We start from the raw sequence: 13596 nt of genomic DNA on the forward strand, positions 1-13596 counted from the left end.
TTGCTTGAGTTTCTTAAAAACTCCACAATACTAAATATAGGTCATCTGTCTTTCAGAGAAATTGGATACTGTATAAAAATAATTCCTCTTTCTTTTTCAGGTGAGGAAATTAAATGTCACAGAAAAACACGACTTGATAGGACGCAGCACAGGAATTGGTGGTCGTAAAATGGGCCATGAAGGTCTACAATAAATTCCCTGCCTGCCGGGCCTGATCTTTCAGGATGCTTTGTGCATTCACCCTCATTGCGCCATTTTTCCCAAAACTTGCAAGGAAAACTATTAAGAGTAAACTATAATGGCACACGTACATTATTTCCAGCATGTTTATTGTTCACTCTGTCAAAGAAGTAATGGTGAACTTATTACTTCGCATTAGCAGCTGGCCTTTATCCATTGTGGAAATGCGAAAATGATCTCTGTTTAGTGTTTGTGTAATAATGAAGGTTCGTTCTCTTCAGCGCTGACTTTACCTGTGATACTTATTACTGAAACGCAGGTCCTGCTATATCATTAGGGCTCATTATGTATTCTCTGGCTGCACAATACCAAGCCATAACAGGTACATAAATATGCCTTGCGCACTCTTTATGCAATGAATAAGCGTTGTCCTAAGTTCATTTGTCAGGTCATTAGCATCACAAGGTAAAAAAAAAAAGGAGGCAGGGCAGATTGTGTGCGGGTGGTCAAGCTGCAAATTTGTAGGCCCCGGCGACGTGCATGATGCAGAGCACCCAGCTGCTAGGCTTCATTTCAATGTGAGAATGTCTTCTGTGCTCAGTCTCTCAGCAGATGAGCGAATGTGGGAAGTAGCTAATGTGCTGGCATTACCTCTACTGTGTAATGAGTTGATGCATCATTCGGAGGAGAGGTGGCTGGAATGGTTCTGCGAAAATGTATGAAGTGTTGAAAAGAGAAGCCGAGCAAATGGTGTGGAATGGCTTGTGTGATTTTTTATTTTTTTCAAATTGTTTTCAAATGCTGCACAAAATAGATGCAATGACAGATTAAAAATAACTTTAGATTCGCTATGGATTATAATAAAAAAATAATTATTAGACAAAAGAAATATTATTTTCTCTTAAAAGTTTTATACGAGTCATAGTCAATAGTTTTATGACTAGTAGTCCTTTTGCCCTGAAGAACAAGTATGTGCCTATTATATTATGCAAGATTACTATTCAAAAATAGACAATATTTCACACAATTATAACGAGAAGTAAATATTGCTTTTTTTTCTCCGAACCAGACCATTTCTTATTATCTTTGATCTTTTACACTGTCGATCCACTTCATGATCCGTTTTATGATGTGTAATGGTGAGAAGAAAATGGTGAGACAGCAGCGAGGAGACTCTTGAGCTTATTAAAGCCGGCGTTGCGTTATAGTTTTTTGCAAGCGTTCCCGATATGGAGTTAGTGACGAGATTTTCTTGCGCATTCATCAGCGATCTCTCACACTAAGCTTGTGCAATCCCTCTTTGCTTGTCATAAAAATGTTCCCAACTTACCTTCGAGCTCACTGGGACTTGGCACATGGACTATAATAGCATGCAAATGGAATACACATTTACACACACACACACACACACACACACACACACACACACACACACACACACACACACACATATATACTCACTTAGACACGAATCTGGGACAAGATGGCCATGACCCACAGAGGTCTTCTTTCCGTGCAAAGTATCTGGGGGATTCGGTATTCTCTCCAGCCGGAGCTTAATTAGCCTGTCTGTGTGCCGGGAGAAGTGTTCTGCGGTTGACCTTTCCTAAAGGTAAGCGGCCGATGCGTGTTCAACAGAGCGACAGGAAAATGAGCAGCGGAGGGGAGGAAGCTGACAAGTCTGTCTTGGGCATGCCACTGCGCCCACAGCTCACACCGAGCCTGACTAAATAGTGTGATGGAGAGAGAGATATTTCCAAAAGGGCATCTATCTGGATTATTATCTGGACAAGGACACATCCATAAACGTGAAGCCTCATCTTACAGAAAGCAGTCGGGCCATTCTCTGCCAGCATACATCTCCACAATCTGTAGCTCGAGGCCATGGATAGGGGTTGAAATTTGGAAAGAAAATTGCATCAGACATTTTGAAAAGAGTTAATATAACACTTTTATCCCTCATAACGCAGTATTTACAACAGTCTTGTAATGAAGGGTGCTGCTACAGTAGCTATTTCACACTGAATGCCTTTTTTTTTTTTTTAGGAATGATAAAAGAGTGACGGTAGATAATAAATAAAAAGAAAACACCCATTCATATAATACTTACACCAAACATTTAAAATCTATCATTATCCAATTTATTTAAATAATAATCATTGAATTTTTTATTTTTGTATTAATCATTTATTTATTTAAATCTATTTGGATTTTTTTTTTATCATTAGAAATCAAATCTGTTGATATGTTGAATCACGTGTTTTTGTATTAAAATAATATCGAAAGTGAAATAAATTACTTCCATTATTTTGATCAAATACAAAATTAGATTTAATAGCTTTTAACAGGCTTTTAAGCTCCACCCACTTGACACAATCACATAATTAGCAATATAATACATTATATTGTCATTTTTAATTCTTGGGTGTAATTCCTCTGAAAACAGTCAGAAGTCTGGAAACCACAGCCATCATCAGACATTGGGTTTGTTCTCTGGTGATGCTCTGCCAGGACTTTATTGCAGCTGTATTTAAGTCCTGCTCTTTCCTGCTTTGTTTTGCCATCAGCAACTGAAAGTGAGCTCAGTTATATGCAGATCAGTTGACTGACAGCCATTGCAGAACTTTTTAAACGTTTTTTCTTTTTTTTTACCTTATGCTTTATGTCATTGTCCATCTGCAGTATTAACCACCATCCTATTAGTTTTAAAGTATTCAGCTGAATGTAAATAGATAATGCAGCTCTACTAGCTATACTTCAGACTTCATCCTCCTTTTTTTTCCTCTGCAGTGACATCTCAGTAAATAAAAGGAACCACTTTCATTTGCAGTCATACACACCCAAGGAAAAAAAACGAGGTGGAACACTTCAGATCATCAACAGTTCCTCTTCTCCATACTCTTCTCCATCCATTATTCTAAATATAACAGCTGTGAATGTTTTTTTTTCTGTCATCTACCACAAATGTTTTCTGTGGTCTTCCAGGTATTTTGTTGTTCCTGATATCACTAGAGTGTTCGTTTCTTTTGATGAAAGTTACTAATAAATGATTTAACCACAACTAATGTCATGCGGGTTGATACTGATTTTTTCTAATTAAGCCTTATGATGACTTGCTTTTGTGGATATTGTTTTGAGAGTTAGCAAGTGTTTTGAGAGTTAGTTGAGAGTTGCAGCGCTCTCACCGCTGCGGCCCGGGTTCGATCCCCGGTCAGGGAACCAACCCCAGCCACTCTCAGTGCCGGTCCCAAGCCCGGATAAATGGGGAGGGTTGCGTTAGGAAGGGCATCCAGCGTAAAACATGTGCCAAATCAAATGTGCGGAGGATCCGCTGTGGCGACCCCTAACGGGAGAAGCCGAAAGAAAGAAAGAAAGTTTTGAGAGTTAGCAAACGAATTCCGAATGCAAATGCAGCTCTGTGTTTTCTATCTGCTCAGTTATTTTGCTTTTTATGAAGTCTAAAAAGTTATGCTTAGTGAATAAGATTAAACACGATCATTTGCACAAACAAGTGTAAACCTTGAACATTAAAATGGAAAATCAGCTCACCTGTAATATCTTGTTTAATATTAATTTACCAATTTACTTTTACAAACAAATGCTTGTTACAACCAGTGATTGCATTGCATTTTATTTCTTCACTTGACCCAAACCTGCTCAATGATGATATTGTTTACATGGGTTGGAGTGGAAGATCTGGAGTAACCTGCTATAGAGTTCTGACCCCAACTCTATTGAACACATTTGGGATGATTTGGAACTATGGGTCTAATCCAGGCCTCCTCACCTCACCTACATCAGTACCTGAATTTACTAATTCCCTTGTGGCTGAATGAGCACAAATCTCCATAAGCACACTCCAAAATCAGATAAAACATCTTACCAGAATAGTGTACCCATATATTATATATCATGTTAAAGATTTATGGAATTGTTACAAACAGAAATAATTAAATAATTGGTTTAAATAGAACTTGCAATATGAACTTGTTGACTTTAAAATTAAACCAAATTATGTAGCAATTCGTTTAATATAATTGTTATTCACGTTGTGTGAGTACTGAGGTTGGCCATAGCTCTCTGCATTAAATTTAAACACACATGAACGCATAAAACAATACAAAACCAAAATTTACCAAAAAGGCATTAGTTTACACCATAAACCCTTTAAGAGGAATGCTGAGGAGTGTCCAGGATTCAGCTACAAGAACATTAGTGAGAACAGGCACTGATGATGGGTGAGGAAGTTTGGGGTACAGTTCCAGTTCATTCCCAAGGGTTTAAAGTCATGCTTTGGTGCAGGGTACTTGAGTTCTTACACTCCAACCTCAACACACTTTGTAAACTCCATGCTTCCACTTTGTCCAAGAACCACATGTGAATCTGATAGTGTATTCAAATAAAAATAAAAAAATAGTTACACTCACCGGCCACTTTATTAGTTACACCTGTCCAACTGCTCATTAACGCAAATTTCTAATCAGTCAATCACATTGCAGCAACTCAATGCATTTAAGCATGTAGACATGGTCAAGACGACCTGCTGCAGTTCAAACCGAGCGTCAGAATGGGGAAGAAAGGTGATTTAAGTGACTTTGAATGTGACATGGTTGTTGGTGCCAGATGGGCTGGTCTGATTATTTCAGAAACTGCTGATCTATTGGGATTTTCACGCACAACCATCTCTAGGGTTTACAGAGAATGGTCCAAAAAAAAGAATATATCCAGTGAGCAGCAGTTCTGGCTACGGTTCAGGCTGGTGGTGGTGGTGTAATGGTGCGGGGGATATTTATTTGGCACACTTTGGGCCCATTAGTAGCAATTGAGCATCGTGTCAACGCCACAGCCTACCTGAGTATTGTTGCTGACCATGTCCATCCCTTTATGACCACAGTGTACCCATCTTCTGATGGCTACTTCCAGCAGGATAACGCAGCATGTCAAAAAGCGTGAATCATCTCGGACTGGTTTCTTGAACATAACAGTGAGTTCCCTGTACTCAAATGGCCTCCACAGTCACCAGATCTCAATCCAACCTTTGGAATGTGGTGAAATAGGAGATTCGCATCATGGATGTGCGGCCGACAAATCTGCAGCAACTGAGTGATGCTATCATGTCAATATGGACCAAAATCTCTGAGGAATGTTTCCAGTACCTTGTTGAATCTATGCCACGAAGGATTAAGGCAGTTCTGAAGGCAAAAGGGGGTCCAACCCGGTACTAGTAAGGTGTACCTAATAAAGTGGCCGGTGAGTGTATAATAAAAAATACAATAAAAAACCTTTCAAATTTACTACTTTGTCTTTTTTTTTATTTGTTTTTGGGAGCTAGTTAGAGTTGAGTGTTAATCTCATGCCACACTGATTGTTGGTAAACACAAAATTAGTTAATCACATTTTAAAATGTACTTTTTTAATAACGTTTAAGGGACTTGAGAGTTCAGTATAGATGAGAAACTGCTTTTGTTTTTGTCTTATTAACTGTCTAATGAATCTAAAATGACTAGTGAGGGAATGACTGCTTATATAATGCAAGTGATAACAGGAACAAACACAAACTGTTAAACCAAACCTTAATACAAACCTATAATTTTTATAACAGTCATACAGATCCTTGATTTTATAAAGAAAATGAGTAAATACCTTTTGATTGGAGAAATTAATGGAGCTATGATATAAATCACTGTAATCAGCGCTTATTCTCTTTCAAACCTTAAAGATTTGAATCCAGATCATAGTGCCTACCACGCACACTATATTGACTAAGGTTTATGGACACCTGACCATAATATTGTTTGTTTTTAAACATCCCATTCCAAATGTAACCCCCTTTTTTCTGTTATAATACCCTCCATTTCTCTGGGAAGATGTTCCACTTTATTTTGTGAGGTGATGAGGCCTGGGGTGCACTCAGTGGTCCAATTCATTCCGAAGTTGTTCAGTGAATGTGTTCAGATCTTTCACTTTTCACTTTCACTCATGGATCTGGCTTTGTGCACATAGGCATTGTCATGTTGTCATGTTGTCATGCTGGAACAGGTTTGGATCTCTTAGTTCTCTTAGTGAAGGGGAAATGTAATGCTACCGCATCCAAAGACATCCCAGAATAATTGTACATGTCCTTCATTGACCTAACAGTTTTGGGAACAACCACATATGGCTGAAAAAGACAGGTGTCCTAATAATTTCGTACATATTGCATATGTGATTTTTAAAATTGATATGGACAAAAGGCATTATTCACTATTTAAAATAATACTCCAAGACATATTATTATGATTATGATTATGATGATTATTATTATTATTATTATTATTATTATTATTAATAATAAGCACTGCTAGCTTAGCTTTCCATCAAAAGATTAGTGCACAACCCTATTTTTGTTTTGATAGACTACAAGGTATTGGCCATTGGTTAATGATTAGAATAAAGCCTTATAATGTGAGTCCAAAGTTTTAGCATCATATTCCCGATCAATCTTGATTTTCTATGCATGATGTAAAGAATAGGGGTAAAATAGCTCTGTTCCTATGGCTCTATAGATAGTGTTGACAATTTAAACCCCTGAACCGCCAAATCCCATAATACTTTCCAAAAAAAGTATCAAAGTTTCAGGTTAAAAAACATTTTTCGATTGCATGGAGAAGAGCTGGCTCTGGCTCTCTCTCTGTCTAAACCAAATAAGCAAATGTAGACATGCCTGTGTGTGTTTGTGTGTAAATGTGCAATGTCTGTTTGCATCAAGAGTAAAGGTAAAGAATTTGTGTTGTCAGGTCACTCAAAGCCCTGATGCTATGGCATGCCTGAACCCGTTTTAGTCTTTGTGGCAATGCAGACTGTTTGTCAAGATATTGGTCATGGATGTCACTGTGACATGCAAGAACAAGACGTTTTTGAGAACTTTTACCAATTATTCTGTTTTAGGTTCACTGCTTCTCGTGCCGACATTCCTGTATCGAAGTCAATACCTCACCTCGAAAGTGTGAAAGGTGCTTCTTAAATACAATGTGTTGTTATTCTTACGTGAACAGTTTAAGGAGTGAAAGCACAGCGAGAAGCAGGATATCACAAGTTTTACTGAAGCTTGGAATGAGTTTCCTCTTGATTGGAGCTCAGGCTCTTCTGCTCCAGTTGTGTTCATTTCACACGTCAGTGGCACGTGCGGGACAGTCTGGCACGTATTATTCGTTGCTTATCACAATATTTGAACAAAATCAGCTGTTTAGAGGAACAATGTTATTAGTAGCTTGATATGTATACATGTTTGAACTCAATCCTAATACGATCAGCTTCCTGATAATATTTCTGTGTATTTTCTTTTATTAGTGGCATTTTTTTGCAGCTGATTAACAAATAATTAATCTCCACACATTTTATACTTCATTCAATGTGAAATCTTTGTGGTTTTAAACTACACAGCAGATTCAAAATCAGGAAAAGCATCAGATTTGTAAAATTTGCTGAATTGAAATAGCTGGATATTCTAATAGTTTTCCATTTACTTATATGTAAATAGGTGTTGGAGTGTGTGCTTTCATGGTGATCTGAGATGGACAAGTGTCTCCTACAGGCTAAATTTCTGCCTTACCAACAGGGTTTTCCTGAAATATGCCAGATCCACCTCAACCCTGATAAGAATAATGAGTCAGTGAATGTACTAATTTGTGCATGTTAGAACATTGCTGTTTGGCGGAATGAAAGCCTTCTACAGAATTGATCATACATTGTTTACTCAATTCAATCAAATAGCATTCAACCAATATTCCAGAACCCACCAAGCTAAATATTAAGCAATAAAGCAAATTTTATAAATGTATGACGTTCATTACTCCAGTGTAGTCTAAAGTGCAACTGTCAAAAATTCCACCACAGGTAGCATTCTATTACAACACTATTACAATATTATATTCTTTACGATGTGGACATAGAAGAAAAGAAGCCATAAGACATCTCAGGATTTTTGATTGGACATTAATGATGGTGCTTGATATTAATTTTAACATTGCCAGGATCAGAGTTTATGCAATAATTCAATTTATACAAACACACACACAAAAAAATCAGGTAGTATAAAAATGTAAACCAAGGTTGTACAAAATAAGAATGTATTGCATTACCCTCCTTTCTGAGAAATAGGCTCTCAGCTCTGATCAGAAAGTCGGGGCTCTGCTACCAGTTTCATTTACAGCCTTCCCACGTTCCAAATAATTGACAGGCAGGAGAGACCACCTGCTTGCAAAGAAGTTCCTTAATTGGTTAATACCGATTACAGACCCTAGGGCAATCACAGAGAGTTTTTATATCAAACCATCTACTTTCGTGATTTAGCTCTGAAGAAGTAAAGACAGTTTAGTTAGTGTGTTCTGACCGAATTAGAAGCCTATAGCAGCTTTAGGATTAATTGTTATAGTTCGCTGCTACCATACCGCTGCATCCTCTAACATGTCTGTGCGCTTTTAATTGTGTTCCCCTTTCAAAACACGATGATGTCTAAGTGCTGATCTTCATCAAAGCTGGGCCGCCCCGTTGTGCTGCAGCTTTAATAGCTCGCACTTCATTAGTGTTTCATGAGACCTGTCAGATAGATGCGGCTAATCTACGCCAAGCACGAGGGAAAACGAGCGGGCGTCACGATCACACGTTCTTATCAGGCAGCGCAAGGCTTTATAACATGCTTGTTTTTTTAGCTTTATAGTTCAAAATGTCGTTTGTTGACGCCGATCCCGTTGAAACAGGTGGAAGCTTTTGATAGCATGTTTTTTTTTTTCAGTACATAATGAGAAATATGTTGCATCTTATAAATCATGCGTTCCGCTTATTATCTTCTGGTTTTACCTCAGAGAGTGGAAAAGCAAGGTGAGAAAAACACGCCGACCAAACTCTGGCCCACGGCTCTGCTGATGGCTAGTGGCAGCGCATTGCAAATTAGTATAATGAAGATACGGGGGAAAAAATGGAACAGTCTCAAACATGCATAGCTGTATTTTTAGCCTTTTGTACAACACATTGTGAAGCCCTCAGAAATCAGCTGGATATTTTAAGACGTGGTGAAAATCTCTGCCTGTCTCACGTGTCTTAGAAGAACTTTGAAGTCTCAGGCGGTCTCCAAGATTATTTTTTCTATTCGTAGACTGGTCTGTTCCTTAAAATGTTATTTCCTCTTGAGGCGTAAACAGAAAAGCACCTAATAAAAAAACGAAATCAAATCTTAATTTGGTGCATACAAGGATATCCACATAAGGATAGCAGGGGAGGAATATCTGAATTTTGACAAAAATGTCTGCTTTTATTTGCCAAAAAAAGGCCAAACTACAGAGTAGGGGAAATATTAACTAGTATTAATAGAATGCACTTAGAAGAATAGTGTTTGTGTGTTTGTGTGTACACAGTAAATAAACTCAAATTTTGCTAATTAATCAAATTAATTCTAATGAATTAGTTACCACTTTACTCACCTTATTTGTCTCCTTTTACCAAATCCTGCGAGTCAAATGGCAGATTTTGCACCTAAGGCTTAATAGTGTTAAGGTGAAAAAGCAGCTTTTCTTATTAACAAGGATGGACAAATATGAAATGAAAACAGCCATTTTACAGATTCTCTGCTCATTAAGTGTGACAGAATGGTGACTCTGGCTCAGCCCCTCGCTGTACCGCAGTCAAAGCTCGCAATACCACAAGTGCTTCAGTACACCAATTTACCCTGACCAGGAAGAGGCAGCCGTAGTGAAACCTGAATACTAATTGAGAGATACTAGTTCAGGTTGATGTGCGTAGCTCTAATTTGCATATATGCGAAAATAAAAGCTTCTGAGAAGAGATTCTAGAGGTTTGAATTAAATCGATTTCTTCAATCTTCTTTGTAGACAGTGTAAATCTAGGCATTAAAACTAAATAAAAATGGTTTAGTTTATGCATCAGTGTTGTAGACTAAAATGTAAACCTGGTATATTTTCTGCATTTCGACTGAAGACCACAAAGGTTAGCCTATTCATGTGAGGTTTTCACAAACGAAGCTGAGCCATAAATAAACTTCAGCAAAAGCTATAACTGGATGATTCCTCAAGGGCTGGATTCTACCGCTGTCTGGCATGCCGGCTACATTCTGCTTTTACTCTTCCCTCATTAACACATCTCACAGAACTATGGGGTTATGGTGTAAAAGAGGTTGAGATCTACCACTTTGCTCCTATCAACTCTGGTGTGTGATTGTGTGAGTGTGTGTGTGTGTGTGTGTGTGTGTGTGTGTGTGTGTGTGTGTGTGTGTGTGTGTGTGTGTGTGTGTGTGTGTGTGGGAGTGTGTGTGGGAGTGTTTAATATCTTGACCTTGGTTAGGATCTTGGTGCAAATACTTGACTGGTACCTTTGATTTATTTTGTAACAAAAACTCTGATCAATAATAAAAAAGCTTGTTGGTTATAAAGCTTAAATTTAGGGTTTTAATTTAGGTTTCAGGCTTTGCATTGATTAGCCACATAAATAATTGTCAATTTATGGTCCTCAGAAACAGGAAACAGCCTTTTAACAATAATCTTCATAGGTTATTTATTTTACATACCACTAAAATACTGAAGAACCCTTCAGAGTGATCAGCAATTTAAAATCTCACTATTTAAGATACATTATATGGACAAAGGTATTGGGACACTTGAGTTTTCCAGCCATATTTGGTTCTTCCTCCATCTGCTACCATGAAAGTGGAAGCACATAATTGTATAGGATGTTTATGGATTTGATAGCTTTAATTTTTTTATACACTTGAACTTGGAAACCCAAACCTGTTCCAGTATGGCAATAACCCTGTGCACAAAGCCAGCTCCATGAAGATATGATACGATCTTAAGTGGCCTGCTATAGAGCTAGGTATATGAGCAGTTTATCCAAATCCAGTTAAAAGTTGTTTGAAATTGGAATGGGCTAATCTTTTACAAGTTTCATAAATGATAATATCAGTGTTCAAAAACATGGAAAAAAAAAACATTTAACTGAAGCAGTGGATATGTGTGTTGGTTTTATTGTCACGTTTTTAAACCTGTGTGGAATGCATTGCTTTTGAATGAGTACTTATCATGCTGTGTTTTAATCATAGCAATTGTATTCCATGAATATTTAGTCTGAATGTGGCCTGAATGTGGGTGTGGCAGCAGGGGCATGGCCGAGCATTAGTTTGTGAATTGAGGGAAAGGTCGGGGGAAACATCAGTAAGAATCACACACCTGTTGGAAATTTTATCTAATCAGTGTTCAGAGGGGGGGTGGGTTGGGGGGTAATAAGAGGAGTGAGAGAAGGGTGTTAAAGAGAGAGAGAGAGAGAGAGAGAGAGAGAGAGACAGACAGACAGACAGACAGACAGAGACAAACCTGAGAGAGATGTGCGTGTGAAAGTGACCAATAAGGAAACCTGGTTTTGCCAAAATTGGTCGCCACCCTACTGGTCTTCCTTCCCCTGAACCCTCATACAGGGAACTTTATGACCTGTTTATATTCTCGGGCCTCATTACTAAGGTCAGGACAGGAGAAAGCATTAGGGGTTAATATCAGCCTCTTTATGGCAAATAAAAAGCATCTCCTGTATATTCTCCTGTATATAAACACAGCAGCAATATCCATGTGAACTGCCTTTTTGTAATTAGACGCAAAATCTTTTTCATAAGGTGGGCATAATAATGAAAAGCAGAAAAAAAAGACACGACTTCTGAAGAGAGCTGGCCTGGAGCCACTGCTGATGCACCTTTTAAACACTGTGAATAAAACACCAGGGTACTTAGCACTAGATATTCATTATGAGGGGAGCTTATTCACTCGCAGTTGTTGCAAGTGCACAAATAGATACCAGGCTATGGGTGCTTCTGATTAGGTACCACAAGCTTTCCTGTATGCAGAAATATACAGTATATGAAAAATTAATGCATTAATGAACAAACAAACTATGCCTTAATGCAACCAGGCAGATAAGCGATATAAAATGGTGATCGTCATAAACACCAACTGCTTATAAACTAATATTCAAATCTATTTTCAATAAATTAAAGAATTAAAAAAAATGTCTGGAAGTGAAATCTCAGTAGTTAAGATGTTGGACTTCTGTTTGGAATGGCATGAGTTAAAATCACAGCACCACTAAACTGTGACTGCTGGGCCCTTAACCCTTCGATTTCTCAGATGTATAAATGAGATAATTCTAAGTTGCACTGAACAAGGGCATCTGCCAAATTCTGGAAATGTCTCATTTTATTGGGATTTGAATTTGACAATTAATGTTACGATTTGATTATTCGAATGAAATAACTTTCTTTCGGCTTCCCACATCAGGTGTCGCCACAGCGGATCCTCCGCATGTTTGATTTGGCACATGTTTTTACGCTGGATGCCCTTCCTAACGCAACCCTCCCCATTCATCCGGGCTTGGGACCGGCACTAAGAGTGGCTTGGGTCGGTTTTCTGACCGGGGATCGAACCCGGGCCACAGCGGTGGGAGCACTGCATCCTAACCACTAGACAAATGAAATAAGAATCATTTTATTCTTAAACTAACCCCTTAATGTACTGTACTGTAATTCTTGTTATGAGATAAATGTTCTATTTTAAACTGTTTTGTCAAGTTTTTGGCATTGAGCCTCAACAAATTGTACTAGTTTGAATATATTTCAATCAGTGTTTATATTCAATATAGCATTCTTTACCTTCAGTCAAACCAAGTAAACCAAGCTTTTGGTAAACAAAGTAAAACTCACTTTAACTTTTGTACCCATGGGAGTTCTCACAAAATCTATTAAAGTGCTAATTTTCCCAGACATGAATAATTGGAAACCGAATTTGGAGTAATGATGAAACTTACTCAATATTACATGTCCAATAAACACCCAGTAAGGTCCACATAGCAGCAGTAATAATTGTACTTATTTCAACATGTATAATTAAAGAAGTACAGCTCCTAAAACCAAAAAACAATTAAACATTTCCAACAAATCCTTAATTTTGTAATATTGTATGATGTAAGCCGCAGACATCTGGTAAAGACAGCTGGTAAAACATACTTTATTAGGTTCTTCACAGATGTTGCTGTAGCATCCAAAGGAAGGTCTGCCATCAAGCTATAAAGAGTTCCCTGTGTTAATCTAAGAGTAATACAGGAATGTGCCTCAGCAGCAGTTGTTAAAGTGTGGCAGACTGATAACAATATTGCCCAAGTGGAATTGAATTTGGCCTTTCCACTAACGCACCGTACACTTTATTGTGGTATACTTGCTAAATCAAGTAGTTCGGCTTTCCTAATTTTTTAACTGGACTCTTCTGTAGAATAAACATTATACTGAACCTGGGGCCTTAGAAATGGGCACTAAAACACTAAGGTTGAGATTAATGCTTTTGGTACGAACACTGATGATCTCACTAGTGGTAAGGCTAATAAAAAGTG

Source organism: Silurus aristotelis, assembly GCF_946808225.1.
Source record: "Silurus aristotelis genome assembly, chromosome: 21".
In the NCBI taxonomy this organism is placed as follows: domain Eukaryota; kingdom Metazoa; phylum Chordata; class Actinopteri; order Siluriformes; family Siluridae; genus Silurus; species Silurus aristotelis.